Source organism: Meles meles, chromosome 5, assembly GCF_922984935.1.
Source record: "Meles meles chromosome 5, mMelMel3.1 paternal haplotype, whole genome shotgun sequence".
Taxonomy (NCBI): Eukaryota; Metazoa; Chordata; class Mammalia; order Carnivora; family Mustelidae; genus Meles; species Meles meles.
Genome location: NC_060070.1, coordinates 87,807,646 through 87,831,111, shown reverse-complemented (window position 1 = coordinate 87,831,111; position 23,466 = coordinate 87,807,646).

The following is a 23,466-nucleotide window of genomic DNA, read 5'->3' as shown; positions in this document are numbered from 1 at the left end:
CAGTACTCTCAGCTGTGAAGTGACACTGTGACTATGACTTCCTCAGAAGACCCCTGTGAACATCAAATTGGATAAACATGCAAACCACCTGGGGCGCCTGGGTGGCTCAGTGGGTTAAAGCCTCTGCTTTCGGCTCAGGTCATGATCCCAGGGTCCTGGGATCGAGCCCCGCGTCGGACTCTCTGCTCAGCGGAGAGCCTGCTTCCCCCCACCACCCAAACCCCGCCTGCCTCTCTCTCTGCCTACTTGTGATCTCTGTCAAATAAATAAATAAAATCTTTAAAAACAAACAAACAAAAAAACATGCAAACCACCTAACATGGCGTCTGGCAAATCATACACACGTGTAGTGAAAGCTACCTTGTTTTCTCTAGAAGATGTGCCTGACATGGTCTCCCAGAACCCAGCCAACTCTCTTCCATGTCCCTCCACTCTCTGTCTCTATTACAAGGGCTGGAAGTCTCAAAGGCCAGACTCCCTTGCAGTAGAGATCTGAGGCTGACCTAAACTCAGGCAAGATTTAGAAGGAGGAAGTAAGGAAGACTGGAGAGATGTGCTTGCAGCTGCCAGAGACCAAGTCCAATTTCCTGGTCACCAGGTTTGTGGGTTCACATCACGGCGACAGCAGCAGCAGAAGCAGCAGTTTCCTGACTGCTGGCTGCAGCTGTGGACGTATGACCTTGAACTATTAGCCTTCAAGTGGCCCCTGACTTCTGATCCTGTACCTAATCGCTTATATTAAGTCTAATTGCTTTGGGCTTGAAAAATCAAGAGTGGTTTCTGTTTACTGAACTAAATCCCGAGTGCTAACAAAAGACTTCACTGAAGGTCACTTCATAATGCTCTCTGTCCTGTATCTGGAAGGCTCTAGGCCCAGGAAGGTACCCTGGGTCTTCCCAAGCAGGCTCTGTCAGAGAGCCCCATGGTGACAGCTTTCATAATGATCGAAACAGAGAAAGCATCAGGAACCACCAACCCCGCCACAGGGCATTTTAATAACTACACTGGTGCTCTTGCTTGGCATTAAGACCTCAGCACAGAACAGACAGTTCTGCTAACTGGAATCTTTCATTAACATCATGTTCTGCCTCTGGATGTTGCTCAGACCGAGCTTGGGCATCTGTCTCTCTGCAGCCAGACTGTATTGCATTGTGATATTTAGAGCAATAAACACTTGCGTGCATTTAAAGGAATACTCCAGAAAAACAAAAAACAAAACAAAACAAAAACCAGCAACAAAATCACATTTCCCAAATGAGGACCCAGACCGCAAATTCTTCATCACAGGGTAGTAAGAGCGGCATTGTATCCTGCCCTGCCCTACCCCCAGCAGCAGCCCTGGAGAGGGAGATGAGGGATTCATAAAACTGGTGAGAACCTTAGACACACTGGGGGGCTGGGGAGTGCTGACTGAAGGAGCCCAACGTCGAGGATTAAGAAAACAGGGAGAGGGGCGCCTGGGTGGCTCGGTGGATTGGGCCGCTACCTTCGGCTCAGGTCCTGGTCTCAGGGTCCTGGGATCGAGCCCCGCATCGGGCTCTCTGCTCCGCAGGGAGCCTGCTGCTTCCTCCTCTCTCTCTGCCTGCCTCTCTGCCTACTTGTGATCTCTCTCTCTGTCAAATAAATAAATAAAAATCTTAAAAAAAAAAAAAAGAAAACAGGGAGACAGGGAGGCAGGAACATGAAGACAGACTGGATGTAACTGCCGAGGGCGGGAATGGCTTTGCAGGGAAGCACTTCCTTAAGATTTTAAAATCACAGTAGCTTTTACCTTTCTCAAGTGCTTATGTATATATTTCACATATTATGTTCTTTAATCCACCTGGCAATCCTATGAGACAGGATTATTAGCCCCATATGAGAAAACTGAGGTTTTCCTCTAGGACACTGGTGGAAGCATGAGTCAATCTAGAGAGTCCGAGCCCAGAACTAGGTTTGTAAACACTGTGCTGTATTGCTAACTTGGAGAGAATGATCAGGGGTGTCATACTAAAGAAGGGGACTGGAACCAGCTTGGGGAAGAACAAGTTTCCAAAATTCTGGGTTAACGGAAATCAAATAGGTTGGATGTTTTGTCTGTTTTTGCTGAAGGACTTCTCTGAGCCTTTAATACACTATTTTGACTGATGGGAGAGAGAGCCATTGAAAGACGGGGAGGGAGAAAGCAGAGCCTTGTTTTCACAAGTGTTCATAGATAGATACCTAGGAACTGTAGTTACCTAGGGAAGTATTCCACATCCCACCCCAGACAAAATACCATGCAACTAAAACAGAGAGAAAGGTGTGTGTCCAGCAGTAGACAGCTTTTTAGCGTAAGCAAGAATACATACATAGCATGAATAGACTAAAAGCTGGGAAGAGAAAACTCGCCCCAAAGTTGTCCTCATTAGGTGAGTTATGTTAAGGTGCCTGTGATTTGTGTTTATTTTTACTTTCTGTCCTTACAATGGAAACATCTGCTGTTTCCACACTATTGCAGACAGAGCCCGCTACCTCATTTGCAAAATGAAAGTGCAGGGCTCCTTGTTCAAAAAGCAGGAAAACAATGTTGTTAGATGTCCAAAAATAGAATTTTTTTCCTTTCTTCTGGGGTCTCTCTGCTGGTGATGGTATTATTTATTTGCCATGTAAAGTCATTCTAAGTAAAGAAAACAGGGTTTTCAATTATTAGCATGAATTTTACTGTTCTTCCTTATCCTGTGGTGATGCCAGTTTTCAGTGCAGGCTATTCAACCAAGAGCAGAGCCCTTGTAAGCACAGGACTCCGTGTGGCTGCCAGGCTTGCATGCCCGTGAACCTGGCCCCGGGCTGCAGAACAGGAAGAAACACGGCTTTTGTTCAACACTTTTCAAGTAGCTGATTTTATGCACTTTCAACAATACTATGAGGTTTGTGACATTTACAGCGTTTCTCCTGTGGGAAGTTATGGCACATTTTGACCGACAGAGTCCACCTTTGAAAGACTATAATGACAGCTTTATTAGAGAGAGAGGATGCAGCAAGAAAAATGTTTTCCTTACTCTTCTTGGAGCTGTAAATGTCACTGCTCATTGTAAGGAAAATCATAGACACGTGTAGTGGGCCAGGGCTGATAAACCAATCAAGTGACTTCAGGTGAAGGCATTCATAAACATGTTTGAAACTTGTCTGGCAGCTTTAGGCTAGAGGCTGAGGAATGACTTCCTTGGGAGAGAAGGAGAGAACAAAGCACCACTCTTCCAACTGGGAAAAAGCCGGGGTCGGGGCGGTGGGGAGGTGAGGACTGGGTTTCACTGGGGAGAGCACTTTTCTTCCAGAGGCTGCACTGGACAGAGTTAAGACTGCTGTCTGCCTTTTCTCTCCATCTTTCCGTGACACATGGGGTCTGGTGTAATCTGACTCACACAGAACTAACATTCTGCCCACTAGTGCCTCTTTCTTGGTCATTCATAAAACTCGTACTTAGAATCCTCAAAAGAACATTATGAGGCTTGGGTTAACTCCCCCATTTTCCGGGTAAATAAACGGTAACTTCAAAGGGTGATGTGATTGACAGACAGAGGGTCACCCAGCCAAAGCGGCCTGTAGGCCAGGCCTGGCTGGCTCCAGAGTGCCCTCAACATCTCCCTGTCTCTGGGTACTACCCTGAGCCCTGGCTTTCTGAAGCTGAGTAGATTAAGCACGGCAGCGCGGGCTGCAGGTCTGCCTGCTGCTCTCACAGGGTTTGAGGATTTTACTAAACACCAAATGCACACATACACACACACACAAATGCAGTATATCATCTGAAAGTGAAATATTCAAAATCTGAGCACATTCCTCTGAAATGTCCTTCATGGTAGCACATTTTTACCTCTGAAATTCTATTGGGTTTTTGGAAAGGGAAGAAAATCATTTGGAACCTATCATATTTTGATTTATAATGAGAACTACAGATCTGATCTTCTCCAGTTCCTGACACAGGCTCCTAAGTCCTTGCGAATTCCTAAGTATTAGGAGCACGAGCCCTAGGAGCATCCTTCGTGCTAATGAGGGAACTCTGGGCAGGGGCCTGGATGGCTCCTGGTTGGGGGTTGGTCACAAGAAAGACTGAGCCAGAATTTGAAGCTTGGAATATTCAGCAGCCCTCCCCCACTTCTCTAGAGAGGAGAGGGGGTTAGAAATGGAGTTAATAATTAATCATGCTTATGTGAGGAAATCTGCCTAAAATCGCAGTAGGACAGGGTTCAGAAAGCTTCTAGGTAGGTGAAAGCACCTGTGTACCAGATGAATGAAGCACCCCAACTTCACAGAGACAGAGGCTCCCTCCCAGACCTTACTCTATTCATCACTTCATCTGGCTGTTCATCTGGATCCTTTATCATGCCTTTCATAAACTGGTAATGGCAAGTAAGTGTTTCCCTGAGTTCTGTGAGTTGTTCTAACAAGTTAATCAAACCCAAGGAGGGAGGTCATGGGAACCTCTGATCTGTAGCCAAGGCAGACAGAAGTTGTGGTCAAGCAGCTCCTATGACTTGGGATTGGCATCTCAAGTGGAGGAAAGTCTCGTGGGACTGATCCCTTCACCTGTGGGAACTGGCACTGTCTCTGGGATGGTCAGGGATCTGACTTTACCTGGGAAGAGTGTCAGAATTGGGCTTAATTGTAGGACACCTGGCCACTGAGAATTGCCAGCTGGAAGTCACAGAGAAACCAGCACACATTTGGTGATCAGAAGTGTCGGAAGTGTTGTGTGTGAAAGGGAAACCCACAGGAGGAAAAAGCCTCAGGTTCCGCCTCTACAGAGCCTTGTAGTGTGGTGCATTGTGAGCTGTGAATTTATTTAGTGGATAAAGTGGTAAAAAATGGGTAACTGGGATGAGGAGGGAGTGGCAGAGTGAGGGTGTGTGTAGATGGATGTGTTGATGTGTTTTGCTGCCTACCCTGAACCATGCACCCTGGCTGGTGCTGTGTCCTAGTCCTCACCTTATTAGTGGCCACAGTACGATGTGGGCAATATTATCCCCATCTTCAAGGTCAGAAGAGATCAAATTATAATTTTCCACCAGTTAGTGGCAACACTGGAAGTAGAATCTAATTTGTCTTAAGGGAATGAAAACCTTTTTTTTTTTTTTTTTTTTTGGTCAAAAAACTAAAGAAACAAACAAAAAAGAAATTCATAAAGCAAAGAGATGATTTTCCCATTTGTCTCCAACAACTAGCTCTGCAGATAACTTTTTTTTTAAGATTTTATTTATTTATTTGACAGACAGAGATCACAAGTAGGCAGAGAGGCAGGCGGAGAAAGGTGGGGAGGCAGGCTCCCTGCTGAGCAGAGAGCCCAATGTGGGGCTCAATCCCAGGACCCTGGGATCATGACGGGAGCCGAAGGCAGAGGCTTTAACCCACTGAGCCACCCAGGCGCCCCTGCAGATAATTTTAAACCAATGAATTTGAAAATGTTTTTAGAAAGGGCAGCATCACATTAGTAGGAATAAAATTCCCAAGGAGACCAGTACGATGGGTACAAACACCTCACGTGGCTGCTTCTGCATTATTTTTCTTTCAAGTCAGGGAACTTCCTAGCCACACCTTGGAGAGCGTTCCTTAGAACTCTAGATGTTGGCACTAGAAAAAACCTTGGAGATCTTGCTCAGCACCCTCATTCCAGGGAGGCAGAACTCCGCACCAAGGTGGAGAGTAATTTCCTCAAGTTCACACAAGGGATTTGTGCCAGAGCCTTGATTACACCCAGGTGCTTGATGACGCAGCAGCACCCTGCCTCCTCCCCACATTCCTGTTGCTCCCTGATGCATCGCCTAACCAGAACTTTTTAATGTGTCAGACACTTACAATGCATTCCCTTATTACATCTCAAGAAAACCTTATGGGTAAGAAGTATTAACCCATTTCAAGGATGATAAAACCAGAGAAAATCGATAATAGGGCCAAGTTACGGAGTTAGGAAACGGAGGCCCTGGGACTTGAACCCAGGTCTGCCAACCTCCAGGTTCCACGTTTAACACTCAGCACTGCCTCCTTTTGTCCAGGCTCCTTCTCCTCCTTCCTTTTGTGTCCCAAGGGGCCTGGGATAAGGCACTTAAACCCATGCTCCCTCCAGCTAGTCACTTCCCTTCTTTCCGTGTTTAACACAAATAGCCTGTCCTCCTGGCACGTTTGTTTTGTTGGAGGCCTGCCTTATTCCCTGGGAACCGGAGGAACAATGAGCTGTTACCCAAGTCCTCCGGGGCCCGCCCCCATCCTGGACCGCTTCCTCAACTTCCCCCCGGTCACGCTCACCCCCAGCAGGGAATGCGTGGAGGCCCCTCCAGCTTGTCTACAAAGTGCGTCAATCACTTGTTTACTGGGTTTTCCTGCCTGGCCCTGGAGGTTCCGCTGGCTATTTCTTCTCTCTGGAAGTTCTCCTGAGGTGAGCTTTGATCTTCAGAGGGGAAGGGGCAACAGGAAGATGATGAGAGATGCTAGGAGTCTGTCAGTAACTGACTCACCCTGTGGGGGGAAAAAAGTCCTCACTTCAAGCAAAGCGAGGATGCTGGTGAAACCTCCATTCCTGCCAAAGGCCTACATGGAAGAGCTTCCTTTTCTCCGGGACAGAGGTGGAAAAGGAATAAAAATTCCACAAGCCAGAAGCAAGGTCTCCTAAGCCTTCCTACACTTAGCTAGCAGTAACAATCACTGAATAATAAATCAACACATAACCTTTCCTCAAAAAGCCATGGCTGCGGACCCCCCAGGAGAGAGATTTTTATGTGTATGTCTTCCCTTGGATAAGGCTGCTTAGACCCTCACAATCCATATTAATATGAAAGTTGGCCACTCAGTAAGGACAAGTAAATAATATTAAAATAAAGTATCAGTCAGGGTCCCAAAGTGGTCTGACTGAAGAAAATTTCATATGGAACTATTCAAAGGGGTGTGTGTGGAATTAAGGAAATTAAAAGGGATGGTGAGGTAGGGAGGGAGAGGGGAACAAATCCCCTTGACCTCTTTCTCCTGACAGTGTTTCCTATTGGCAGACTCCACTAAAAGCTAAAGAACAGAGGCACCTGGGTGATGTAGTCCATAGAAGTCAGCCTCTGGGGCACAACTCAAGGTGGACAGGGCATGGATCAGGATGAATGGATCAGGAGGTGCAAAGGAAGAATACACAGCCTCCTACCTCCTACTCTCTTGCTAACAGCCAAAGGGGTGGTTCTGGATTGCTTTTCTATGCAGAGATGTCTTTCATGGAATGCAGGTTATTACAATAGGATTCCAAATGCTATGAAACCAATTTATTAAACTGGTCTGAAAAACCTCAGCTCTGTGCTGTTGGCTGGGTATTTTGTTATTCCTGCTGCACCTTGATTAGGGCTCTGAGAGAGAGAGAACTTTATGTTCCTCTTCATGGGCCTCTATACAAGGCCCAGAGGGTACATATGAGCATATGATTTCATTATTTCACAGGGTGGCTTTGCTTGGTATGCAAATTTTCATTGTAAAGTGTATTATATGTATGGAGGAATATTTAAAATACATGTGAAGGTGAAAATATAGTATGTTTAACACCTACGTACTTACCACAAAGAGTAATAGAACATTAACCAGTACCTCAGAAATTTGCAAAATGTCTTTTTCCAAAGAAAACCTCCAACCTCTTCCCCTGAAGTAACCATTATCTTGACTTTTGTGCTAATCATTCTCTTGATTTTTCTGGATAGGTTAACCACCTAGGTGTATTTTTCTAAACAATGTGTATTCCATAGAAGCATAAATCTAGCCAAGAATGAAAGGGCAATGCTGGAAGGCGTCCATGAGCGAGAGAAGCTAAACAGTCCTTGGGTCAGTCTGGTTTCAGTTTCCTCAAGAGTTTACTTACAAGAGCCTCTTCTGGGGAAGTAGGTGGACAAGGTCATGCATGGGTCTTGGGAAAGCAGAGTGGACATCTGGTAGGGTTATAGTGGGGGCCAGGCATTGGGTATCCAAAAGAAATATGGTCCAGGGTGTGGATTCCTCTGGATTTTCTGCTTTTTCAGCTTCTGAAGTAGATCCAAGCAGGGTACTTCTGTGGGGTGAAAAGAGCATGCTCAGCTGATCAGAAAATAGGCCATAGTAGGAAAAGCAGCAGCTATATTAGAAATAATTAAGTCAAGTCAGAACACATCATGGATGCAGCCAAATATAAGTACTTATATTTAGAAGAAGAAGAAGAGGAGGAAGAGGAGGAGGAAGAAGAAGAAGAAGATTAATAGCAGTGAGTCTTGATGACAGTTCTCGACACATCTCTTTCAAGGCACTCTGCTATCACCTGGCCTGGTTGTCCTTAATGCCTGTGGCTGTCATTCTGAGACCACCATTTAGCATCCTCTTGGGTATTTCTTTTACTCTGCCTGGTGCTGGAGCATATGTTTCCTTTACTTGATGTCTTTCTCTTTTTTCGGTGCACTCTTTTTTTGTGGAGCATATACTCTAGTAACTCCCTGAGGAAGGGCACGTGGGGGGAGAAATCTGTACAGGTCTAGAAATGTTTTTATTCCACAGTAGTTGATTTATTCTTGGGCTGGGTATAGAATTCCTGATGGGGGTTAATTTTTCCATCAGTATTTTTAATTTCTCTATTTCAAGAGAATATTTGAATTTCTTATTTCAAGATTTGCTGTTAAGAAATCTAAAATCATTCTGATTCTAGATCTTTGAGATTTTATATATAATATAAAATTTATAAGATTATATATTTATCTTATAATTTTATATATAAAATTTTATATATATGAAATTTTATATATAAAATTTATAAGATTATATATTATTATATTATATATTAAATTATATATCACAAAATGTAAGAAAAAATATATATTTATCACATCCCTTGCTGCTGGTAGCTTGTGGAATTTTTCTTTGTCCCTAGTGATCTGAAATTTCACAATGATGTATGCACCTTTTAAGTTTCTTTCTTTCTTTCATTCCTTAGGCTGGGTACTTGGTGGGTCCTTTCAATCCATTCTGGGAAACTTCTTGTATTATTTCTTTAAGAATTTTCTACTCTTCCCCATTTTCTCTGCCATCTCTTTTTAGAAATGCCATTATTCTAATGTTGGACATTTATGATGGTCCTCTCTTCTTTTTTAATGTTTTCTCTTATTTTCCTTCTATGTATGTTTGCTCTTTTAGTCAGAAGGTGAGAATGAGATGTAATTCTCTCAGTATTATCTTCCTACTCAGTTAGTTTTTCATTTCTCCTATCAAGTTTCTCATTTTCAAGAGCCTTATAATGTTCCTTGAACATGCCTTAAAAATATATAGCATCCAGTTCTTGTTTCATGGAAGTTCTTTTATTTTTCAAAGTATATTAATCATAAAATTTGTTTGGGAAATTTTCTTCCCTGCATAGTTTTTGTTTCCACCAAATTGCTTTTTTTCCTCTGTTCTTGATCTCCATCTGCCATAACATAGGCTATCCTTAGATGTGAATTGGGCTCTATGCTCATGATAATGAATGGGAAAGTAAAAAACTAATTAGAAGTTCTGAGCAGGGTATGGGGCCCTGACAACTTTGTGATTCAAAGTAGGGTGATCTGGCTCAGTTGTTGGTTGGGAGAACATCAAAAATAGGCATTTACTTTTCAGATAGTTAGATTACCCAGGGAATGATCTTCCAGTATCCTGCCATGAGAGTAAGGGGCTAGATGCTAATGTTTTGGGAGCCAAGTGTGGAAATAACATAAACCTATATAGAGTTAGTCCTACTGCGGAGCTCTGTTTTTAATGAAGTCGTCAGGAATGAGAAATGGGAAGGACACCTTCAGCCCATGCATGCAAAACATTGCCGCCCTTGTTATACACCAAGCTTGCCCTTGCTATAGTAGAAAACTGAGCATCTAAGTGATGGCAAAAACATTTGCCACATATTTGTTTCTTTTCTTTAAGCAACACTTTAAGTAGTATATACATGCACTTGCACTCATTTAATTATCCACAAGAGACCTATATTATAGGCATATGGGATTTACTGACAGTTTGTCCTTTTTTCCCCCATTGCATAGTTGAGTAAACAATGGCCAGTGAAGATTAAATTAACTGACCTAAGGTCATACAGCTATTAAGTGACAAGAGGATTCACATCCCTATCCTATGATTCCAAGGCTCTTTATTTTTACTTTATTTTAAATGATATTTTCTGAGTAAAGAAATACATGCTACTACAGGTATCTTAGAAAACATGTAAATTTCCAAATAATTTAAAAAAAATATGTAAGGCCACCAATGTGTAACATTCTTTCACAGGGACATGCCATAATTTATAATAATAAATTAATCATTTTTTGACTGTCTCCTAATTAGAATCATTTAGGCTGGTAAACCTTTGCTCTTTCCACTACATAGCTTCAGCCAAAGGTAGTAGGTATGGACAGGGGTAAGGATCAGGAAAGAGCAGGGTTCCAGGCAGATGCCCAAGTAGAGAGCGGCTGATTAAGGGCAATTTAAACAGATACGGTTCAGTACCCTGGAGAGCTCCACATCGTCACATTGTACTGGGGATCCAAGAGAAAAATGGCTGGAGTTCTCTAGGGTTCTGAACTGCTTCTCCAGAATAAAATGTTAAAAACAAAACAAACAGTACACACACAGAGAGAGCTGGGATTGGGGATCTTTTTTGTCCCTGAGGGCCTCGACTTCACTACTCTCCAGTTTAAAGAGCTTTGTGGGAATAGGTCATTTTTCTCACCACTAGGCCTATTTTTCATACTGTTCCCTTAAGAAGGCCTCGTTAATTTCTACTCATCCTTTTATGTTCAATTTAATGATAAGTTTCTTCAAAAAGCTTTCTGAGCTCTTTTTGTCCTCTCCATCAAAAAAGTTCCCCCTGCCTTCCTCTGCATCCTGATCATTATACATGCCACACTAGATTACAACTGTCTGTCTGCCCTCCTAACTAGACTTTGAGTTCCTTGAGGGCAGGGACTGAGACTCAGTTATTCTTTGGCCTTAGTAAATACCAACAAATAATTTTCAATATTTAATAAATTATGCATTATTTATAGGCAATAGGAGGTTTTGAAGGTAGTTCTCAACCAGGGGTAATTTTGCCTCCCAAGGGACATTTCGCAATGTCTGGGAATAGTTTTTGTTGTTGCAACTCAGTGCGGTGGGTGCTACTCAGTGGGCTACGTAGAAACCATGGGTGCTTCTCAACATCCTACTATGCACAAGACAGCTCCTATAACAAAGAATTATCTGCCTCCAAATGTTATTCAAGCAGAGGTTAGGAAACCCTGTTTTAGAATAATGAAAAGGATTTTATTACATTCAAGTCTTCAGAGGGCAGGGAATCCATCTGGCTCGTTTTACAGAAGAAAAAACTGAGCTAGTTGGTTATAAGATCAGGGCAAGAACTTAGACTATGGCACTCTTTCCAAACAGGTGCACTGGCTAACAATTTTTTAACATCCAGTAATCTATGTTGTATAGGAACAGAATAGTTTTTTTAAAAATGCACATTATCCTGGGTTCATCAAGCAGGTTTGGGGGACAAGGATGAGCCTGTTCAGACTGGAGAAAAAATTGTTAGTCACAGAACAGGCAGAACCAGCCTCATCCCATCCCCTACCCCCTACATTAGCCCCTCTTTTCTGGAAAGACATGCCACAAATCTAGGACTGAGTGGGAAGATTTCTCTCAATGGCTCATTTCTGAACAATTCATCTGCTCTGGGAAATGAGAGATTAGCTTGTGGAAGAGTGAATTATTTTAAGCCACTCTGCATTAGAATCTACTAAAGCTCTAGAGGGCCCAGGCTTCCACATGAGAATTCACTCTAACTACCACAGACCAAGGGGATCCAGTATAATTTTTCTCCTATCAACAAATAATAACAATCTCCAAGGGAAGCTCTGAACCAAATTTGATGGTTATCTCCCTCTTCAAGTGCCTCAGATTTAGAATGCTCCTGATCCCAAAGAGTGCCCCACGCATTCTTCTCATGAGCCAAATCTGCCATTTTCCCAGCAGTAATCATAGGCCTGAGCTTCTCCCATTCGGCCCTGTTGACTTAAAAAGGCCAAATGATTCAGGCACAATACACAGTGAATCAGCAAAGGAAGGAAATGTGGAAAAAAGAATCTGTGTGGCATCTTGAATAAAAGTGCCTTCCAATAAATTTGGTGAATTGCCTTCAAGGGAATCAGCTGAATGTTTTAATCACTTATTGTATATCATAACTGTCTGGTGCATATGCGATTAGCTGGAAATGATATTTGTGGGCCTACTGAGGCTCTGAAATGATGCACAGAGAAAGCTAGATTCTGTAAAAGGAGCTCAACTTTCTTTGCTAAAGTTTGCCTTGGAGAATGAAAAGCTTTTCCTGTGTTAGCTGCTACTAGCATGAGAATGTGAAGGGACTACAGTGGGTGGGATGGGGACAGAAAAGGAAAATAAGCATCAGTCCCAACAAGGAAATGCTATCTCACCACCTCTATCCCTTGTTCTCTTCCACTTCCCTGTCCCCACACAGCTGCTCCCACCAACACACATTGGGGGGAAGTAGTTTATTAACTCAGACTTTGGACTCAAATGATCTGAGTTTGAATTTCAGTTCTGCTCCTTTTCTGAGCCTGAGTCTTCACATATAAATTTGGACTAATAAGCTTTTTTTTTTTTTTTTAAGATTTTATCTACTTTAGAAAGAGAGAAAGCATGAGTGGGGGGTGGGGAGAGGGAAAGGGAGAAGCAGACACCCCGCTGAGCAGGGAGCCTGGTACGAGGCTCCAGCCCAGGACCCTGCTGGAGATCATGACCTGAGTCGAAGGCCGATGCCCAACACACTGAGCTACCCAGGTACCCCCTGGACTAATAATCTTAATATCCCCAGATTGTCAAGGAAGTTTTCATGAGATGATCTATATAAAACACATGGCTCATGAAGGCACTAAATAAATGTTCTATCATCACTAGTGAGTTCAGTCTCTGCCTGGGTAATTTTCTAAAGACAGAAAGTTTGGTCCAAGGGACTCATGAGATGAGAATCATGGATATGGATGGAACGCCCTTGCAAGATGTAAAAAATGCTGGGTTGGGAGTTAACCAAAATTTTGAACTGCTCAGCTCTTTATTTAAAGTTTCTAGAGAATGGATATGTCATTGAGCAGACCTTGGAGAAGGCCTAAAATTTTTAGGACACTGCAACAATCTGGGGCTTACTTAGAGTTCAAAGAGAACGTCAAACCAGAATTACGTTGCCAAACATCTGAAGAAAGAAAAACATCACCATAAAAAACAACAACAAAAACACAAAACAAACAAAAAAAACAGAGCTCAATTGGTGAATCTCACTTAAATACATGGTGGTTATAGGTCTCCTAAGTGCAAAGCTGCCCACACCAAGCTCTTCATCAGAATCACTGAAAGAATTTTACAAAAATAGACAGACTCTAGAGCCCCATCCTAGAGATTCAAGAGCCATTGAAGGGCTCAGGATCCTGCCTTTTTTTTTTTTTTTTTTTTTTTTGTTGTTGTTAAAGAGACAAGGTTATTAGGATGATCAGTCAGGTTTGGAAATAGCTCAGAGGTAGATGGATCAGGTCCTGGGCTCCTGCTTTTGAAGTGATTCACCGAGTATTAGCTTCTCCTCTCCATTACCCTTTGTAAAGATCCAACCCATTTCTCTACAAAATAATGTGAGAAAGATTTAGGAGAGGCACTTGGAGCTGATTCTCACTTCAGAGGCAGTGATTTGGGAGTATGTGCTTGAGAAATGACACTATCTGACAATGAAGGTCATTGACAGCATCAGATGTGTTTTTGATACTCAAGTCCTGCCTTCATGATCTCATCTCCTTCCACTCCCACCAGGCACTCAAAGTGTCTCCCAACATATCTTGAACTTGCCTAACATTTTTCACATCTTCCTCCCTAATCTGGAATGAGCTCAATTTCACTAACAGAAGCAATATAGCCTAGTAGTTAAGAGGCTGGCTTTGGAATTAAGGCAGGCCAGAATTCTGGTCTGGTAGTGAACCACTCGTACTATACTGGTCAATGCCCTAAGGATGCCAGAGCAACAAAAGAGAAGAAGCTGGGTCACTGCCCAATGGTACTCTCCAGTGATGCCTACAAGGAAAACCTAAATTTCTATCTGTTCAAGTTACTATTATATTTGGTCTTAATTAAAAATCCTACTAACTAGTACTTTAATAAGGGTCATAAAGGGTGCTACAGAGGATGCAGCTGATGCTAGGAGAATGTATCTGAGGGAACAAGGTCTAGGAGAGTTTCTAGAGAAGGAAATGTTTAAGTCAAGTATGTAAGATGGCAACACTTGATAGGTGAAGAAGGGAGGACTGGGTGTCCCAGATAACAAGGAAAAGTGTGGGCAAAGCTATGGAGGCAGGATGTATTAAGTGCATCATGTTGAGGAATTATAAATTAGCATAGCTAAAGAGTAGGGTTTCGATGGGTGGTGGGGAGTAAGGAGGTCGAGTTTGGGACTGGATTTTGTGTGAGGGAAGAAAAGAGGGTGTAGTGTCATGACGAAAACTCTAATCAGAGAATCCCTCACTATGGTATCTCACCATGTCTTGAGCAGCTCCTGGCAAGACAGGAGACTGAAAGCCAACAATAAGTGCTCTACGGTTTCCCTTAGGAGTAGCTTCCTGATGGAAATCCCAGATTCACAGAGGGGCTCAGTCTGGTGCCCTTGCCAGCTGGATTGCTTGTGAAGCAGAAAGGACTCCCCAGGGGCTCCTACAAACAGACTGTGGGAGGCTGGCTGATTGACAGGCCTATCAACACCACCTCAAACCAACCTCGAAGTGAGATCAACGGCTGAGTAAATTTAAGCCAAGCCTATTAAGGAAATAGGAGGAAGAGCCTTATTTTAGTTCAAATAAGTTCCGGAGGGTGAAAGCAGTCTAGGAAGAAGGCAGAAACAGAAGCCATATGTCAGTGTTTTTTTTGTTTGTTTTTAAAGATTTTTATTTATTTATTTGACAGACAGAGATCACAAGTAGGCAGAGAGGCAGGCAGAGAGAGAGAGAGGAAGGGAAGCAGGCTCTCCACTGAGCAGAGAGCCTGATGCGGGGCTCGATCCCAGGACGCTGGGATCATGACCTGAGCCGAAGGCAGAGGCTTTAACCCACTGAGCCACCCAGGTGCCCCCATATGTCAGTGTTTTGACAACAATCTGAATTCAACCATCTCAGGTGAATGGTATTTTCTTCAGTCTAAACACCTTCCAACATACCAATTCTCCACATGCACTCCAATTTGTCTGGCTTAGGAAGATGTTCTTTTCTTCCTTCTGTTTCTTCCCAGCCCTTTGGTTATCCACTGAGTATGGACCATGCTGGTTTCCTACTCTCTTAAGCTGTCCATGTTGACTAAGCATCTTCAATGGTCCAGGTACTGCCAGTCACCCCCTATCAGCTCAGCTCATCCTGATACCCTCCTGGGAGGTATTATCCCTCCATTTATAGATAAAGAAAGAGAGGGACAATTGCCTTGTCTAAGGCAAAATAAAAATTAGAAGCTAGGGGTTTTTATTTTTTGATTTTTACAGCTCAATGGAGTATCACAGTGATTACTCAGGGAATCACCACTTAAGTCAAGAGAGAATTTTGTCAACATCCCTCCCCGCCTCAAATCACTACCTCCTCCCTCCCCACCTCTCTGAGGCCTCTTCTCGTTCCAAACTTCTGCTTTCTCCCCCATTCCATGCTACCTCCTTGAGCCTCTCTCTTTGTAGTAAAGGAAATGTACCAATAAAGATGATAAGGATGTTCCTAGGATTGTAGAGATAATGTCAGAGCTGGGACTTGAACCCATGTGTTCCAAGTCCTCTATGCCCTGGCTAATTTTCTCCTCTCAGCTTACCTAAGTCCCTTCTCTCTTTTGAGGCCAATCAATGCCATCCTCCTCCATGGAGCCTTTTAGACCACCTTGGTTTCACTGATCTTTTCCTCTGCCCAATAAGTTCCTGCCTGTCTGTTCCACTGACAAGAACCCTGAGCAGATAATCCCTGGCATTATTTTAGCATTTCACATTCTTGTTTCGTCTTTCCACCGAGTTTGTAAGTTTTCTGAAGGCCAGGGATCACAATTTATACCTGTTTGTATTTGTAGAACTTTGAAAGTGGTCTACACAAAGGAAAAGGCAGAATAAGTGGATTCCTGATCTCTTGAGTCAGACTCAGGTTCAAAATCTGGCCCTTCTAGCTGCTTGCTGTGTGATATCGAATTACTTAATCTCTGTCCAAGTGCATACCTGAAGGGTCCTTGAGGAAACTAAAGCACATAATAATTTGCAGGGCCTAGCACAGTGCCTGGCACACATGAATCATTCCACAAAGATCAACTACTACTGGAGCCCAACAAGCATCCATTGTTGATAGTGAATTACTCAACTGGTCCTCAAGGTTAAAAAATTTTTTGTTTGTTTAAGGAAGAATTCAGATAGAAAAATCTTTCCATGGGATACACGCAAGTTGGAAGGAAACCAAATGTTGGGTAAGGATTGCCTCACTTCACCTCCATCATGTCCACCTTACTACTGGAGCAATAATGGCTCCCCAGTGTGCAGGACATTGAAATGACTCACAGCTGAGCAGGGGACAAGTGAGCAGTCAGGCGCCCTGGCAGTGTTCCTGCTGCTAAGTCACGCAGAAGGGGCCAGCTTTCCCTCCAAGCCTTAGCAGCAGCTAATGCTATTAGGATGAAAGATGGGTCCATTTGGGCCCCAAACCCCTGTCTTCAGGCAAGAAACTCTAGAAGGTCAACAGCTAGAGAGAAATGCAGGAGTTTCCAGAGAAGAAGTTGAGCAGTCAATGTTGTCAAGATTCAGGAAAGACACCACTCTGAGTGCCTATGTATAATTTTACTGAAATAGCCCATTTCTTCAAAGGACTTTAAAGGGCAAAAGCTTGCCTTCCTCCTGATTTTAACCCCATACAGAACCAGGGAGGAAAAGGCTTACCAGAAACACAATGCCTAATGCTTTATGCTCTATGTGAATCTTCAAATTGCAAAGAGGTACTTCTCCAAATACTTTCAGATCACTTTAAGGAGAGTCTGGGGATGGGATTTACATGTAGATGATCTCTGTTATAATTCTGTGGGCTTTGTCTGATCATCTGTCCTACAAGCCACAGGAGGCATTTCTCTGAGCATCAGAGCTAAGCACAAGAGGACTCAAAACAAAACAATGCCAGCCAAGTCAGGTGGGCAGGGAAGCTGTCACAATCTGAGATCTCCAGTGAAAGGGAGTTAAAGACAGGGTAAAAGAGCTTATTGAGGAAGCTTTAGATGATGGGATTAGGCAGGGCTGACTGGAAAACACCTGCAGAGAAGCCTTGGCTCTTTCCAAACAGGAGATCCCTGTTAATTGGGTAGGGTACACAAAAAGGCAAAAACAAACAAACAAACAAACAAACCAGCAGTAGCAGTCAAACAAAAGCAGTTGTGACCACCAAGCCAAGAACAGGTCGTGGCGGGGTGGGAGGGAGCGGTCCAAGGAGTTATCTGGCAACAGATAACTTTCCAATGTAAATTTTCCAATGTAAATTTAAAAGGTAATGCTGTCAAGAAAATAACGTCTCCAGAAATACTTGTTGTCCACAGCAATGCCCAGGAACATCCAACCTCATCAGCTTGCCTTTGCGGGCATCAGTTTCCCCATACTAAAATCTAAAGAAGTCATACTACTCCCCAACCTGAGTCAGTGACCCTTCTCGGCTCCCTCAGAACTTCACATGCAATTGTCTTCTAATGATCTCAACTAGACCTTAAACTCCTCAGGGCTGGGACTGTATTTTATGCCTCTTTGCATCCTCAAAGCTTGGCACAGGGCCTGGCCTATAACAAGATTTTCGTCAACATTTGCTGACTGACTGGTCTCTGAAGTCCTTGGAGAACTCAATCATAGCATGACTGGATCTGTCATCTGCAGGGCTCAACATGATGTGTGGGCCAACTTGTCTTCCCAGAAGCTGGCCCAGGCTACTTCAGTGGAGGCATTGTGGCCTTCCCCTCCTCTCCCTTTCTCGTTTTTATTCCTATCTCCAAATATCATTCTGCTTAGACTGTGCCAGTCTAAAAGCCCTGTTCTGCTTGCTTCAAACGTCAAGACAGGGATCTAGTAAATCTGAACTACCAACTGGCCCACTGCTTGACTTCCCTTTCTGCCTTGCTTTGGTCTTGCATGGGTCTTGGAAAAAGATCCTGAGATAATGATTTGAATGGAAGAAATTTACTGGGGAAGTGAGTCCTGGGAGCACCCAGAGTGGAGCAGGGAAGTGAGACAGGAAAGGGAAGAAAAGTGATACAGGATGCTTTAATGAGCAGGTACTACTGTGGGCAACTGAGGCTTGCTCCTCCTGATGATCCCTAGGAGACTCGGTGGAACACACCTCAGAGTCATCCCCATAAGGGGTGAGGGAGCCGGAGTATTTATCCACCAACTCACACCCAACATTGTTTGGAGGCTACTGAGGGGGGCAGGTGGGGAGAAATAAGCCCCACCACCGTTAGTCTGCCTCATGCACTAGTCGAACACACTGGAGCAGCCACAGCAAGCTCCCAGGTGCTTAGAGAAACAAGCCATGAGCAGGTGCAGCCACAGCGAGATCTGACAGGATAGGGGCAGCGGTGCCAACACCTTACATGACATATTCTTAGCCTGATGCCCCAAAGTCTTCCATTCTCTCCTCCTGGTTTGCTCTACTTGCATTAACATGAAGTTTTCCAGTTGGAAGAGATTTGGTGGTCATCTGAGCTAAACAAATCTCTCTTCAGTTCAGAAAGCCCTTACAACATCCCTGAGAGGGGGCTGGTCAGCTTTGGATTGAATACTGCTAGTATCAGGGAACTCGCTGCTCCAAGGCAACCCATGCTGTTGCTAAAATAAGAATTGCTGAAAAATCCTTTTTTTTTTTTCTTTAAGCTTCCACATACATTACCTTGTAATTTCTGACTGTTGGTCTTAATTCTGCCTTTGGGAGCCCCACAGAATGAGTCTCCTCCCCCGCTTACGATAGCCCTTTTAATAGTTTCCAAAATAACTGGTACATTTTCACTATGAGTCCTCTCCTCTGGCCCAAATCATCCACTGCCTTTACCATTCTGACCACAATATGGTATCTAGACAGTCATTCTCCACCTGAAGTAAATTTGCCTCCCAGGGTACCCGTGACACAGTCTGGAAACATTTTGGGCTGTTAAAACTAGCAGGGTGTGCTACTAGCAATGATGGGTTGTGGCCTGGGAGGTTGCTAAGAATCCTAAAAGAGAGGGCACCTGGGTGGCTCAGGCAGTTAAGTGCCTGACTCTTGATTTCAGCTCAGGTCATGATCTCAGGGTTGTGAGATCAAGCCCCACATCAGGCACAGCCCAGAGTCTGCTTGAGATTCTCTCCCTCCCTTTCTCTCTCTGCCCCTCCCCACCTTGCATGTGTGCTCTCTATAAATAAGTAAATTAAATAAAATCTTTAAAAAAATCCAACAAAGGCACAGGATAGCCCCCACAACAAAGAATTACCTGACCTGAAAGGTCTGAAGTACCAAGGCGGAGAAACTCTGTTCTAGAAATATTATCCAGGTCATTCTCCTCTGCATATACTGTGGCTTGTCATGAAAGCATAGTGCTCAGACCATGCAGGAATAGGGATAGGACCCCAAAAAGCATGGAACATGGGGGAATCCTCTCTCACTGTGACAACCAGACAGACCAAAGCAGCTGAAGTGCCCGCAACATATGCCCCCCTCCTCTTTAGTCTGTAGTCACGAAAATCTCTGAGTCCTATCGAAACAAACAGCTCTCAGGGCCAATGACCAAGGAATGAAGATATAAAAACAGAAATGCAAATCTAGAAGGAGGTAGTGTTCCCTCCTAGTATCTCCACAATCCTCTCATCATGATAAACTGAATCAGATTCATTTCAGTTTATTTTTTTTTTTGCCCTACAGATATAATTATAGGTTTCCCTATTACATTTTTGTCATCTGAAAATACAAACTGGCTTTTAAAGGTTATTTATTTATTTATTTGACAGAGAGAGAGAGAGAGAGAGAATATGAATGATCGCAAGTAGGCAGAAAGGAAGGCAGAGAGAGAGAGGGGGAAGCAGGCTCCCTTCTGAGCAGAGAGCCCGATGCGGGGCTTGATCCCAGGACCCTGAGATCATGACCTGAGCTGAAGGCAGAGGCTTAACCCACTGAACCACCCAGGCACCCCTGGCTTTTAAAATTTTCATCCAGGCCACTCCCCAAAACATCAGACAGGACAGACTAACATTGAGCCTTTTCTTAACACTTTTTGGGTAAGACCCTGTTGACCAGCTATGACTCCACTTGACTGTAGCTTACATTTATTTATCTGATTAAGAAAACACTAGGTCTAGAAGGTTCTACTACTAACATTCAGGAAACAGTTAATTTAATTCCTATCCCATTCAAGCTCTTCTAGAAAAGGGGGGGGGCAAAGATGGAGGCACACTTCTGTTTATTTCATAAAGCTAGTATTATCCTAAAACCAGAAATCTTTCAAGTACAGTGCATAAAAAGAAAATTACATGGAAAAAATCTCATTAAATGAACATAGATGCAAAAGTCCTTTTAAAAAATCACTACACTGAATTTAGCTTTGAATTTTATATTTTATGAGGTGATTGAATTGGGGTTATTCCAGGAATGTAGGATGTTTTAATAGAAAATCTATTAATGTAACTCACTACATTAATAGATGGAAGAGGTGGGACAGAGTCGGGAATGGACCATGAGCACACAGAGACATCTTTTTCTTGAGTAGCTTTTTCTGGGTAACAAAACCCACCAAATTTCTATGACATATAACACACATATTTTTTTTAATACATCTTGGGATTGTAAGCTAGGGTCAGCTATTTGAGGCTGGGCTCAGCTGGGCACCTCAGCTTTTAATGGAACGTCTGTGGGTCAGCCAGGTGGCTACATGACTTATTATTCTTAGACCCGCTGGCCAGCCCATGCAAGCTCATCTCGAGGCAGCATGGAGTACTGAGAGGGTGTACCCAAGGGGATCAAGACACTTCAAGCCCTGCTTGCATAACATCTGCCATTATCCTGTTGGCCAAAGCAACCTGCACGGTTGAGTTCAAAGTCAAGGGATGGGAAAGTATACTCTGCCTTCCATGGCACAGATACAAGGAGTGAGGAATTGAGGCCAAGGATTTAATATATCACGGGCCTGTGAATATTTTGTGAATATTTTATTACTTTTAACTTACAAATATGATATGTATGTATACATATACAAATTCACCCCAGGTTTGTATATGTATATACGTGTGTGTGTGTGTGTGAACTTGGTATGTAGAAACTATTTTGTAACAAATGTTAAATTCACACATTAAGTACACTTTGGGACCTTTCTTATTTACTAGTCTAATCTTATCCCAAAGAGAAATGTAGGTGAGCAGTTGTTCATCTCTTTTATCTTTACTTTTTTTCATTCTTTCAACCTCTTCCAATAAAGGATTTAAAGAGGTTTACAAAGCACTGAGATAAAGTAAATGTATAATGAATCAGAAAACAAGGCAAAGGGAAAATAAGGTTATCAGAGCAAGATGGGGCTGGATGGGCATCAGTGCTTGGCTGGATGGTCTCCATTTGCTCCTCCTGATCCTCTTTCCCTCCTTCCCTACCTGGTCTGTCCTCCTTAAAGGGATCCGCTGTCTTGGGCTTTTCCTATACTATAGGTCTCACAGGGTTTGATAACCAATGTGTCCTCTTGCTGCTGGAGGCCTAGAGGCCGTTAACACTGCCTGTGAACCGTCCCCAACTGGCTCCCTCCACCCTGCCACACCTTTGTAATAACTCCTTTGTGAAACTCTCCTCACTTCACTGTTTGCAAGTGTCATTTTTCCCACCAGGGACCCTGATTACAAGAGCCCACAAGTCACATACCTTAAGTGTAACTACACACTAGAATTAGACCATAAATACAGCTCTCAGGTCTCAGTGTGATTATCAAGCGGGAAACACAATCAATAAAAGAACCTCCAGTTCCTTGAGAGAAGTAGACCTACTCCTGACACCAAGATAGGCAAGAAATTTTCCTTGTGATTGCTCTATAAGAGGCCATTGTAGTATGATGACCCCATTCTTTTCTGTCTTACAAACCAGCTCTATTCTGGGCTCAGTCCTCAAGTATCTTCCCTTTCTCCACACTCACCCTCTAATTGATCTCATCTAGTTTCATGGCTTTAAATATATCATATAAATGCTGATGACTCCCAATAGGCATCTCTCGTCTGCCTTCTCCCTGAACTCATTTTCACCATCCAGTTGGCTACACCGGATATCCAACAGGCTTCTCAGACTCTTGGTATATCCAAAACAAAACTCTCCATGTTCATTCCATAGTCCTCTCTTCCTAGTCTTCCCTCATTTCAGTAGAAGGCCCCAGCACCTTTCACTTGGTTACTCCAGGTGTGTTTGAGGGGGGAGAGAGGATGGCAGAAATCTATCATGCCCTATTCCTTTTTTGCACATTCCACATCTAATCCATCCACATATCACATGGCTCTGATCTTCAAAATATATTGGGAATCTCACCACCCCCATCACCACTACTCTAGCCCAACAGTCAGCCTCTCTTGTCCTACTGCACCCCAACCTGGTTTTCCTCCTTCTACTCTTGCACTTTTCCAGGGCCGCAGCTGAAGCAGCCACTGTGATCCTTTAAAAATATGTCGTATCTTGTCTTCTATTCAAAAATCTTCTAAGCACTTATCATCACTCAGACTGCAATAAAGTCTTCACCATGGCCTCCAAAGCCTTACATCTGGATACCTATGAACTTTTATTTTCTTCAATTCTCTCCCTCCCTCTGCTCTGGTTATGGTGGCCTCCCTAATGTTCTAGGAGCAAGTCAAACATAGACTTAAGGTCTCAGGACCTTTGCACTTACTGTTTCCTACAATTGAAACATTCTTTTCCAGATACCTACATGGCTCACTCATTTCATTTAGGTCTCTGGGGAAATGGCAACTCCTCAGAGAAGTCTTCCCTTAGCTCTAAATAGTCCCACCATCCTAGTCCTTACCTTATTTTTCTTCACAGCACTAATCAGTACCTGACAGTACATTAAATATAAATATGTAGTTCACATTTGTCTGTCTATTCAGAATGTAAGCGCAGATAAAAGGGCTTCGTCCTTGTCACTCCAGCGTCTCTAATGTCAGGTACAATTCTTGACACAGAAGTGTCTGGATAAATATCTGTTAAATGAGTGCGAGACTCCGTTCGACTCTGTCTAGTTCCTTGACTCCAACTCAGCAAGACGCAACAGGTATTTGAGTCTAAGTTATGTGAGTGGCACTTAGCTAGAGGCTTAGAGCTTTAAAAATCTATCTACCTAACAAGCACAACAACAAATAATCTGACACGTGAACTGTGACCTTTTGGGTGAGTAATGATTAGGAGAGAGCACGACGGAGCCCTCAGGGCACCAGAAACGTTTTTTCTAGGTAGTACTTAT